The sequence below is a fragment of the Triticum aestivum genome, chromosome 6B (genome assembly GCF_018294505.1).
Source record: "Triticum aestivum cultivar Chinese Spring chromosome 6B, IWGSC CS RefSeq v2.1, whole genome shotgun sequence".
In the NCBI taxonomy this organism is placed as follows: domain Eukaryota; kingdom Viridiplantae; phylum Streptophyta; class Magnoliopsida; order Poales; family Poaceae; genus Triticum; species Triticum aestivum.
In genome coordinates this window covers 278,703,599-278,715,921 of record NC_057810.1, presented here as the reverse complement: position 1 = coordinate 278,715,921, position 12,323 = coordinate 278,703,599, and positions in this window count along the sequence as shown.

Here is a 12,323-nt window from a genome sequence, read left to right as displayed (position 1 = left end):
ACTCGTAACTCAAATATTCTCCTCCACGATCAGATCATAGAAACTTTATTTTCTTGTTATGACGATTTTCCACTTCAGTCTGAAATTCTTTGAACTTTTCAAATGTTTTAGACTTATGTTTCATTAAGTAGATATAACCATATCTGCTCAAATCATCTGTGAAGGTAAGAAAATAACAATACCTGCCACGAGCCTCAACACTCATTGGAACGCATACATCGGTAAGTATTATTTCCAATAAGTCAGTAGCTCATCCCGTTGTTCCGAAGAACAGAGTTTTAGTCATCTTTCCCATAAGGCACGGTTCGCAAGCATCAAATGATTCATAATCAAGTGATTCCAGAAGTCAATCTTTATAGAGTTTCTTCATGCGCTCTACACCGATATGACCCAAACGGCAGTGCCACAAATATGTTGCACTATCATTATCAACTTTGCATCTTTTGGCATCAATATTATGAATATGTGTATCACTATGACCAAGATTCAATACACCATCAACATTGGGTGTATGACCATAGAAGGTTTTATTCATGTAAACAGAATAACAATTTATTCTCTGTCTTAGATGAATAATCGTATTGCAATAAACATGATCTAATCATATTTATGCTCAACGCAAACACCAAATAACATTTATTTAGGTTCAACACTAATCTCGAAAATATAGGGAGTGTGCGATGATGATCATATCAATCTTGGAACCACTTCCAACACACATCATCACTTCACCCTCAACTAGTCTCTGTTTATTCTATAACTCCTATTTCGAGTTACTAATCTCAGCAACCGAACAAGTATCAAATACACAGGGGTTACTATAAATAGTAGTAAGGTACACATCAATAACATGTATATCAAATATACCCTTGTTCACTTTGCCATCCTTCTTATCCACCAAATATTCATGGCATTTCCGCTTCCAGTGCCATTTCCTTTGAAGTAGAAGCACTCAGTTTCAAGCTTTGGTCCAGCTTTGGGCTTCTTCACGGGAGTGACAAGTTGCTTGCCATTCTACTTGAAGTTCCCTTTCTTTCCCTTTGCCCTTTTCTTGATGTGACAGCCTGGTTTTTGCCCTCTCTTCTTTGCCTGGTTTTCAGTTGATTTGGATTTGAGTTTGGAGTTTTTGAATCATTTCATTTGGAATTAACCACTTGGGTACCCCTTGACTTTCACCCAAGTGCTTCAACTCCTTCTCAAACCATCACTCCATCTCAGGATCATCTCAAAATATCACTTGGAATATTTTTCTTAAATGAAAAATATACATTTTGCCCTCCTAAACCCTAGCTAGCCCTTTGTGCTCCAAAGAAACCCTAATTTTTCTTGCCCATAAAATCCGGAGAAAAATCCCAATTATTCTTTGAACCCTGGGGCACCTTTCTGAGAAAAAATATTTCATCACTTTTTGGAATATTTTGGCTACAGAAAATATTTTCATTTCGGGACAGAAATGGTAGTTTCTACAGCAACTACCATTTTACTAGCTCCATTGTAGCTGGTTTTTCTTGAGCATCTTCACCTTAGTAAGTGTTGGCTAGCCTCCAAAGCCCATCCCTCAACTCCCAGTGGTTTGACCACAGTAAACTCCAAATCTACTGTCCAGAAACTTACTTGGAGTACAAATTCATTTCTAGTGCACCTGGAACCCAACCCAATCATGGTAACACTCACAACTACCATGGACTACACGCCAGACATGAAGTTAGCGCTTAGGTTGGCCTGATGTCATAGTCCACAAGGTGACCGCGTTCGTCCAGGCATGCTGGCATGCAAAACACGCGCTCTGAGTGCCGCCGAGCGCTCTGTTGCACGCTTGCTTGCTGCCCAGCCTGCTCGAGCATGCCAAACCACGCTACCATCTCCGTCTTGACCCACTTAACCCCCCTGGCACTCGCCAACGCCGGAGCTTGCCGCAGCAGGCACGGGCGCGGTCCGGCCAACAACACAGTGCGTGGTGCACTATGCTCGTCATCTTCCCCTCGCCCCTGTGCTCGTCCACGCTCGCCAATAGTTCCCGCAAGAGCTCCGTCCTCTTCCCCCTCTCTCACTGATGTCGTTCGCCGCTGGGCGCCGTGGACAGGTGTCCTCCAGTGGATCCTGAACCCCCCTTGCTGCTCGCCCATACATACGGCCACCCCCAGCCTCCTCGAGCACCCGCATCCACTCTCACACTCACCACAAGCTAGTAGAAAGCCGCAGCCCGGCCGGGTAGGCCACGGGCTACCATCCCCGAGCTCGAGCTCACCGCCGATCCCCTCGGGTTGTCCCCGCAGCTCCAGCCCCTTCCAGGCTAGGGCAACCCTGCCAGTGCCTCCGCCACTCTCTAGTGGAGCCGCTCCGCCCTATTGGAGCCCCTGGAGCCGCCCCTAGCCGCTGTCGTCTTCGTCTCCGGCAACCGCTGCCCTCTGCCTCTGCTGGAGAGGTTGTTTCCGACGCCGTCCGACCACCCCTAGCCATGCTACGGGTACGGGCAGGTGCGCCATCATCTTCACCTTCGACGCCCCCCTCTCGTTTGGTCCCAAGAGCCTTCGCCGCTAGCGTGCGCTCCAGCGAAGCTCCGCCACTCTCTGTTTCCCTCTCCCACTCCTCCTCACCTGACTAGCGGGGCTCGCTAGTCAGCCACTCTGTACGCGCGCGAAGCAGTACGAGTGGTGGCGCCCTGGGCTTTTACGCCTTCGACGTCACCCCCCAGTCTGTTTAATTTTTATTCAAAATTCATTTAAATCTAGAGAACTTCAAATAGCCATAACTTTTTATCTATAAGTCCAAATGCATTGATTCTTTTTGCATTGTGTTCTTTGTGCAAAAATCTAGCAGCTCCGAAAGGATGGGATTTTTCCCTGCTGTCTAGATTTTCTGGTGAATTTCAGAAGGTTTCTTGATATTTTCTTTTTGTGTTTTTATTTATTTTCAGGAGAGTAGGCTTGTCTTGAGGATCACTAGGAGGCTTGTGAACCTCATCCGCACTAAGGCAGGCCACAACAACATTTTCATAGTGCCACTTCAATATTTGTTATTTTCCTACTTGGACTAATGATTATTCATGCATTTAAATTATTAATATGTTAATTATATTCTGTTAGATGCTTGTTATAGTAAAATGCTTGATTTACAAAAAGTTGGTAGTGAACCTAGTTGATAAGCTAACAAGGATTTAGTTATGGGTAATGAGAAGGTAGTATGGTTATGAAGATAAATAATTAGTGAAATTATTTTCGCATGATGAAAAATGATAAATTTGCTAGAAAAGATTCTGGTTAAAGTGAGGTTTGATCTTAACCAGAGGAGTATCATGAGTTGTTGATTGCTCAGCGAGAGTGTAGTTGACTCAGTTATTTTCATGGATATGTTATGCATATGTTGGTGATGCATGTCATGGCATTATGATGCCGGTTACTTTCACTTTAAGTTGAACCTGATAATAACTCAACTTGAATATGTTGTTGACCGGGTCATGGTGCCGCTGAAACGAGTCTTTCCAAGTGCAACCACATTTGCCGGTATGGGACGGCCTTAATTCGTTTCATTATCGCGCCTCTGGTCAGTGCCTCCATCTAGGGAAGGTTATGGGCGTGTTGTACCCTGGCCCGGTAAGCAGGCATAACCTTGTGAGCCCGTTGTTAAGTTTTTTATGGTACCGGGTCCCAGAGTGGATCGTGGCCACGATAGTGGTTGTTGTGTCTTGAGGTAGACACGGGGCCACCCAGGACTAGCCCGATGGGGATTGAGTCGGAGTGGCCGGGAGAGTGTCATGGCAATGGAATGGTTTCGACGGAATGCCGTTGGTCCACCCGAATGGGAGTGCGAGGCCATGAGTTCCGTGATATGGGTCCAGTGCGCCACCTCTGCAGAGTGTATTAATCTATCGATAACCGAGTCCAAAGTTAAGGACACGCTCGAAAGTAGGGTACACCATGGGTCAACATTTAATGAATTCTGCACACTAAGTATGAAGTTTGCACTGTGGTGTTGGCGGAAAGGCCATCGTGTTGAGTTGGACCAGATGTGGTCGTGGTTGTGATCGCCATAAGGATCACGGGCCATTTATTAGTTGTGGCTGTGATCGTCATAAGGATCACGGGCCATTTATTGGTCGTGGTTGTGATCGCCGTAAGGATCACGGGCCATTTATTGGTCGTGGTTGTGATCGCCGTAAGGATCATGAGCCATTTATTGGTCGTGGTTGTGATCGCCGTAAGGATCATGAGTTTGTCTCTGTGTTCAACACGTTTGTGATCTGGAAATGATCACGTTCGGCAAGCCAGTCCGAGGGACGAGTATCACAAGAGCATGGGCACAACATGTTGGATATATATATATATATTGTTGCATTGTTATTAATCTGTTAATTATCATGATATTGTTTGTCATTATGTTTGTGCTTGTTGTCAGCTTGCAAGTACATTCAATGTACTGACCTGGCGTGTCATGCCAGATTTCAGGAAAGTCCCATTGGAGAGGAGAGCTGTCCGAGTCAAGATCGTGTCCACATTGGTGTCCCTGTGCTATGGAGTTTCGCTACGATGTTGTTCCGCTGCCGCGTAGATGTCATGATCGAGGCCCCTTTGTGTTCAATAAATAATGTACATATTGTTCAGCCGCACAGTGTGTGCCGCTTGCCTTCGCTAACTATTGTAATATAAACTCTGATCCGCTAGCATCAATAAAGCGGTTGTTTTTCTGTACCAAGTTATTGTGTGTTGCCAGAAGACAAGGTCTCTGGGCTGGCAATGCGTGTTAAACCGGTTGCTCTAAGCCGGGGTGCCACAACGCTTGGTATCAGAGCCACGCTGACTGTAGGCCACGCTAGACTACGACGAGTTAACCGGATGCTAGATACGAGTTGTAGTTGAGTGCCGGTAGCATTTGTAGCTGGTTGTTGCATTGCATGCACTGATTTTATTTTTATGCTAACCTGCTAATGGTTGTGAGTGTAGATGGCTCCGATGCTGTATCCGTGCAAGTTGCAGCTAATGCCGTACATCTCCTTCATAACGTGTGGCATCGGCTGTACCCCCACGGTGACGATCCAGTCTATCGTGTGTACCGGGAGCGTCTAGCTGAATCAGTGTATGAGTATCACACCGTGGTTACTCTGCACACCAGTTCCAATTCCAGCACTTACACTCGTACCTCTTGGAGCGGTTATGCTTCTACTGCTTCTCAGGCCGTCCAGTTTACTGCATTCGAGGTACTTGTTGAGCTCCGCTACAATGAGGTCCGGATGCAGAACCACCCAGGTTTCCACTACTATCCTTCTCTGCACGATAATTGTCGTGTCCGCTTCCCTGTAATTGATCCGGAGTCTGATAGTGTTGCTAGCCACCTTTCTCACTATATCACTGCTAGCTATCTTCTCATCTTTGAGCTGGCTCGAGAGCTGAGTCGTGCCCGTACTGCTTTAGCCTCTACTTTTATCTCTGCTAGATCAGTCACTACACCAGCATCAGTAGTATTTACTCCCTATATTCCTACCAGTTCTAGTTCCCCTGTTTCCTTGTTACTCCTACGAGTAGCTCGGGCACCGCGATAGTGACTCCACTTAGTGCTCCTGCTGAGTGGGTTTCACTTCTCGCCACTCCTGTAGCCCCGATGATTCACCCTCCACCTGCCCCGGAGGAAGAGCCCACGAGGCAGTGTCGTCGTGTCACCTTTAACCTGGGGGGTCTCAGTTAACCCCGTCAGTTTAGGATCCGAGTCCGCTTTAGGAGAGGACCCCGCAGCACTAGCAGAGCAGTAGAGCGGTCCGAGTATGCGCAGTCGTCAGGATGGAGTACGGATGTAGTCGTACGAGTCATGGTGTTTCGTTTCATGTATGAGAGTAGTTGAACCTGGCATGTTGTTATCTTTCATGTATGAGTCTATGTATAATTATGTTGGAACTTTGTTTTATTCGCCGTATTTTCTTCGCCATTTTTGTTTTTCTCGGGCTTTTGTCGCTGGCTTCTTCCTAGTTTATTTTGAATGCTTCTCATCTCGGTTGCATTGCCTTGGGAAAAATCATATTAGGATGACGCGGGGAGGCTGCAGTAGCAGCATTCGCAAGGGTTCTCATGTTCGTCGTTCTGTATGATAGGCGGGACAATCACCCGAGCCGTACGTTCCACCACCGCCTCCACCACCAAATCCGCCCTCCACCGAGCAAGTTCTGTGTATGTTTGAGGAAAGACGAAATAATGATCTGATTGAAATATTAAGAAGTCTTCAAGCTATGGTTGGATAGAATGGGAATCAGCTCGGTCATCACACCAAGCTATCAGATTTTCAACGGACCAAGCCTCCCAGTTTCAGTCAGGCCATTGATCCCTTGGATGCAGATGATTGGTTGAGAACTATGGAGAAGAAGCTTGAGGTTGCTTGTACTGAAGAAGGATATAAGGTTCCATTTGTAACACATTATCTTGAAGACGCTGCTGCCATATGGTCGGAAAATGAAAGAGCCATGTGGTCTGCTGATGAAGAAATTACCTGGTCAAGATTCAAGGAATGATTCCGGAAATATCATATCCTTGCGGGAATTATGAAGACTAAGCAGCGTGAATTTCTTGCGCTCCTCCAAGGAAGTAAGTCTGTGGGAGAATATTTGCAGAAATTCAATCATCTGTCACGTTACTCTCTATATGACGTGGCCACTGAGGAAAGAAAGATTGACAGATATCTTGGTGGATTAAACCCGCAACTCTGGTGTACTTTAAGTATGTTCGATTTCCCAGACTTCCAAACCCTGGTGAAGAAGGCTTTCATTGCTGAAAAGGAGCACAAGCTTGTATCGGATAATAATTCTACCAACAACGATCACAAGCACAAGTTTGAGCAGAGGAAGGAAATACAACCAGTGCAGAAGGCTTGTACCTGGCAACAGACTCAGGTAGCATATGCTATGTCTTGAGCTTGCGTTGGTTTTCCTTGAAGAGGAAAGGGTGATGCAGCAATAGTAGCGTAAGTATTTCCCTTAGTTTTTGAGAACCAAGGTATCAATCCAGTAGGAGGCTCCTCAAAAGTCCCACGCACCTACACAAACAAACAAAGAACTCGCAACCAACGCAATAAAGGGGTTGTCAGTCTCTTCACGGCCACCATCAAAAGTGAGATCTGAAAGAGATAATATGATAAGATAAATATATTTTTGGTATTTTATAATATAGATGCAAAAAGTAAAGAAGCAAATAAAAGTAGATTGAAAGCTTATATGATAAAAGATAGACCCGGGGGCCATAGGTTTCACTAGTGGCTTCTCTCAAGATAGCATAAGTATTACGGTAGGTGAACAAATTACTCTCGAGCAATTGATAGAAAAGAGAATAATTATGAGATTATCAAGGCATGATCATGTATATAGGCATCACGTCCGCGGAAAGTAGACCGACTCCTGCCTGCATCTACTACTATTACTCCACACATCGACCGCTATCCAGCATGCATCTAGAGTATTAAGTTCATAAGAACAGAGTAACGCATTAAGAAAGATGACATGATGTAGAGGGATAAACTCAAGCAATATGATATAAACCCCATCTTTTTATCCTCGATGGCAACAATACAGTACGTGCCTTGCAACCCTTTCTGTCACTGGGTAAGGACACCGCAAAATTGAACCCAAAGCTAAGCACTTCTCCCATGGCAAGAAAGATCAATCTAGTAGGCCAAACCAAACTAATAATTCGAAGAGACTTGCAAAGATAACTCAATCATACATAAAATAATTTAGAATAGATTCAAATATTTCTCATAGATAAACTTGATCATAAACCCACAATTCATCGGATCTCGACAAACACACCGCAAAAAGAGTTTACATTGAATAGATCTCCACAAGAGAGGGGGAGAACATTGTATTGAGATCCAAAAAGAGAGAAGAAGCCATCTAGATAATATTTATGGACCCGAAGGTCTGTGGTAAACTACTCACAACTCATCGGAGGGGCTATGGTGTTGATGTAGAAGCTCTCCATGGTCGATTCCCCCTCCGGCGGGGCGCCGACGAAGGCTCCAACATGGGATCTCGCGGATACAGAAGGTTACAGCGGTGGAAATTGTTCTTCGTTGGCTCCCTGGATGTTTTCGGGGTACGTAGGTATATATAGGAGGAAGAAGTACGTCGGTGGCTGCTCGTGGGGCCCAGGAGACAGGGGCGCTCCCAGGAGGGGTGGGCACGCCCTGCTATCTCCTGGCCGCCTCGATTGCTTCTTGACTTGCACTCCAAGTTCTCTAGATCATGTTCATTCCAAAAATCATGCTCCCGAAGGTTTCATTCCATTTGGACTCCGTTTGATATTCCTTTTCTTTGAAATACTGAAATAGGCAAAAAAAAACAGCAATACAGGCTGGGCCTCCGGTTAGTAGGTTAGTCCCAAAAATGATATAAATGTGTAAAATAAAGCCCATAAACATCCAAAAGGGGTAATATAATAGCATGGAACAATCAAAAATTATAGATACGTTGGAGACGTATCAAGCATCCCCAAGCTTAATTCCTGCTCGTCCTCGAGTAGGTAAATGATAAATATAGAATTTTTGATGTGGAATGCTACCTAGCATAATTCTCAATGTAATTTCCTTTATTGTGGCATGAATGTTCAGATCCAAATGATTCAAAGTAAAAGTTCATATTGACAAAAGAAGTAGTAATACTTCAAGCATACTAATCAAAGCAATCATGTCTTCTCAAAATAACATGGCTAAAGAAAGTTAATCCCTACAAAATCATATAGTTATGCTATGCTTCATTTTCATCACACAAAGATGTTCCCAAATTCTACACCCCCGATGACAAGCCAAGCAATTGTTTCGTACTTCAATAATCTCAAAGTTTTTCAACCTTCATGCAATGCATGAGCGTGAGCCATGGATATAGCACTATGGGTGGAATAGAATATGATGAGGGATTGTGTGGAGAATACAAAAAAGGAGAAAGTCTCACATTGATGAGGATAATGAACGGGCTATGGAGATGCCCATCAATTGATGTCAACATGAGGAGTAGGGATTGCCATGCAACGGATGCACTAGGGCTATAAATGAATGCTCAACAAAAGAAAACTAGTGGGTGTGCATCCAACTTGCTTGCTCACGAAGACCTAGGGCATTTGAGGAAGGCCATCGTAGGAATATACAAGCCAAGTTCTATAATGAAAAATTCCCACTAGTATATGAAAGTGACAACATATGAGACTCACTATATGAAAAACATGGTGCTACGTTGAAGCACAAGATATGAGACTCACTACATGAAGAACAAGGTGCTACTTTGAAGCACAATATATGAGACTCACTACATGAAGAACAAGGTGCTACTTTGAAGCACAAGTGTGGAAAAAGAGATAGTAACATTGTCCCTTTTATTTTTTTTATTTTTTTCTTTTTCTTTTTTTCTTTTCTTTTTCTTTGGCCTTTTTTTGGCCTTTCCTTTTTTTCATTTTGGGCAATGCTCTAATAAAGATGATCATCACACTTTTATTGATTAGAACATATGAATTACAACTCGAAACTAGAACAAGATATGACTCTATATGAATGCCTCCGGCGGTGTACCGGGATGGTGCAATGAATCAAGAGTGACATGTATGAGAAATTATGCATGGTGGCTTTGCCACAAATACAATCTCAACTACATGATCATGCAATGGCAATATGACAAAAGTAAAGTATGTCATGATGATGAACGGAACGGTGGAAAGTTGCATGGCAATATATCTCGGAATGGCTATGGAAATGCCATAATAGGTAGCTATGTTGGCTATTTTGAGGAAGATATAAGGAGGTTATGTGTGATAGAGTGTATCGTATCACGGGGTTTGGATGCACCGGCAAAGTTTGCACCAACTCTGAAGGTGAGAAAGGGCAACGCACGGCACCGAAGAGGCTAGCAACGGTGGAAAGGTAAAAGTGCATATAATCCATGGACTCAACATTAGTCAAAAGAACTCATATACTTATTGCAAAAATTTAGAAGTCATCAAAAATCAAGCACTACGTGCATGCTCCTAGAGGGATAGATTTGTAGGAAAAGACCATCGCTCGTCCCCAACCGCCACTCATAAGGATGCACAAGCCAGGTACACTTCATGTTTCAAATTTGTTACACAACTTTGACCATATGTGCATGCTACGGGACTTGCTAACTTCAACACAAGCATTCTTTAAATTCATAATCACCCAACTAGCGTGAATTTAATATCACTACCTCCATATCTCAAAACAATTATCAAGTATCAAATTGATCATAGCATCCAATTCACTTCCTAAGATAGTTTTTATTATACCCAACTTGCATCCCTACCATTCTAGAACCAATTTTATAACCGTAGCAAATACCATGCTGTGCTGAAAGATTATCAAAATAATATAAGTGAAGCATGAGAGACTAGCAATTTCTACAAAATTAAGCCACCGCCGTGCTCCAAAAGATATAAGTGAAGCACTAGAGCAAAAGCTATCAAGCTCAAAAGATATAAGTGAAGCACATAGCATATTCTAACAAATTCAATCAAGTAGGCTTCTCCCAAAAGGTGTGTACAACAAGGACGATTGTGGTAAACTAAAAAGCAAAGACTAATATAATACACGACGCTCCAAGCAAAACACATTTCATGTGGCGAATAAAAATATAGCTCCAAGTAAAGTTACCAATGAACGAAGACGAAAGAGGGGATGCCTTCCCGGGGTATCCCCAAGCTTAGGCTTTTGGCTATTCTTGAATATCTTGGGGTGCCTTGGGAATCCCCAAGCTTAGGATTTTGCCACTCCTTATTCCATAGTCCATCAAAGCTTTACCCAAAACTTGAAAACTTCACAACACAAAACTCAACAGGAAATCTCATAAGCTCCGTAGTGAAAGAAAACAAAACCACCAAATAAGGTACTGTAATGAACTCATTCTTTATTTATATTGGTGTTAAACCTACTGTATTCCAACTTCTCTATGGTTCATACCACTTAATACTAGCCATAGATGCATCAAAATAAGCAAACAACACACGAAAAACAGAATCTATCAAAAACAGAACAGTCCGTAGCAATCTGTAACTAACCCAAACTTCTAGAACTCTAAAAATCCTACAAAAATAGGAAGTCCTGGGAAATTTGTCTATTGATCATAAAAAATAAATAATCAATACAAAATCGCGTTTATGTGATTTAACAAAACTAATTTTGTGCGTGCAAAGTTTCTGTTTTTCAGCAGAATCAAATTAACTATCATCATAGGTTATCCTATAGGTTCTACTTGGCACAAACACTAATTAAAACATAAAAACACATCTAAACAGAATGTAGATGCAAAATTTATTACTAAACAGAAACAAAAACAAAAAACACAAATAAAATTGGGTTGCCTCCCAACTAGCGTTATCGTTTAACGCCCCTAGCTAGGCATAAAAGCGAAGATAGATCTAAGTAGTGCCATCTTTGGCACTCAATTCATAAGTTGCTCGCATGATAGATTCAGAAGGTAATTTGACTTTCTTTCTTGGAAAGTTCTCCATGCCTTTCTTTAATGGAAATTGGAATCTAATATTCCCTTCCTTCATATCAATAATCGTGCCAATCGTTCTAAGGAAAGGTCTACCAAGAATAATAGGGCAAGAAAGATTGCAATCTATATCAAGAACGATAAAATCTACGGGCACCAAATTTATATTTGCAACAATGAGAACATCATTGATCTTTCCCATTGGCTTTTTAATGGTGGAATCCGCAAGGTGCAAATTTAAAGAGCAATCATCGAGATCATGGAAACCTAGAATATCACATAAAGTTTTCGGAATCGTGGAAACACTAGCACCCAAATCACACAAAGCAAAACACTCATGCTCTTTAATTCTAATCTTTATAGTAGGTTCCCATTCATCATTAAGTTTTCTAGGTATAGAAACTTCCAAATTTAGTTTTTCACCATAAGATTGCATCAAGGCATCAACGATATGTTTGGTAAAAGCTTTATTTTGACTATAAGCATGCGGAGAATTAACAACAGATTGCAACAAGGAAATACAAACTTCTAAAGAACAATTATCATAATCAAATTCCTTGAAATCCGAGATAGTGGGTTCAATACTATTTAAAGTCATGACCTCTCCAATCCCACTTTTACCAAATTTAGCATCAAGATCTAAAAACTCCGAATTCTTGGGATGCCATCTAACTAAAGTTGACTCATCTCCAGTCCCATTATTATCAAGATTCATATTGCAAAACAAAGATTTAATTGGAGACACATCAATAACTTTAAGATCTTCATCATTATTTTCATGGAAACTAGAAGAACACGCCTTTACAAAGCAATCTTTCTTAGCAGGCAATCTAGCGGTTCTTTCCTTGCA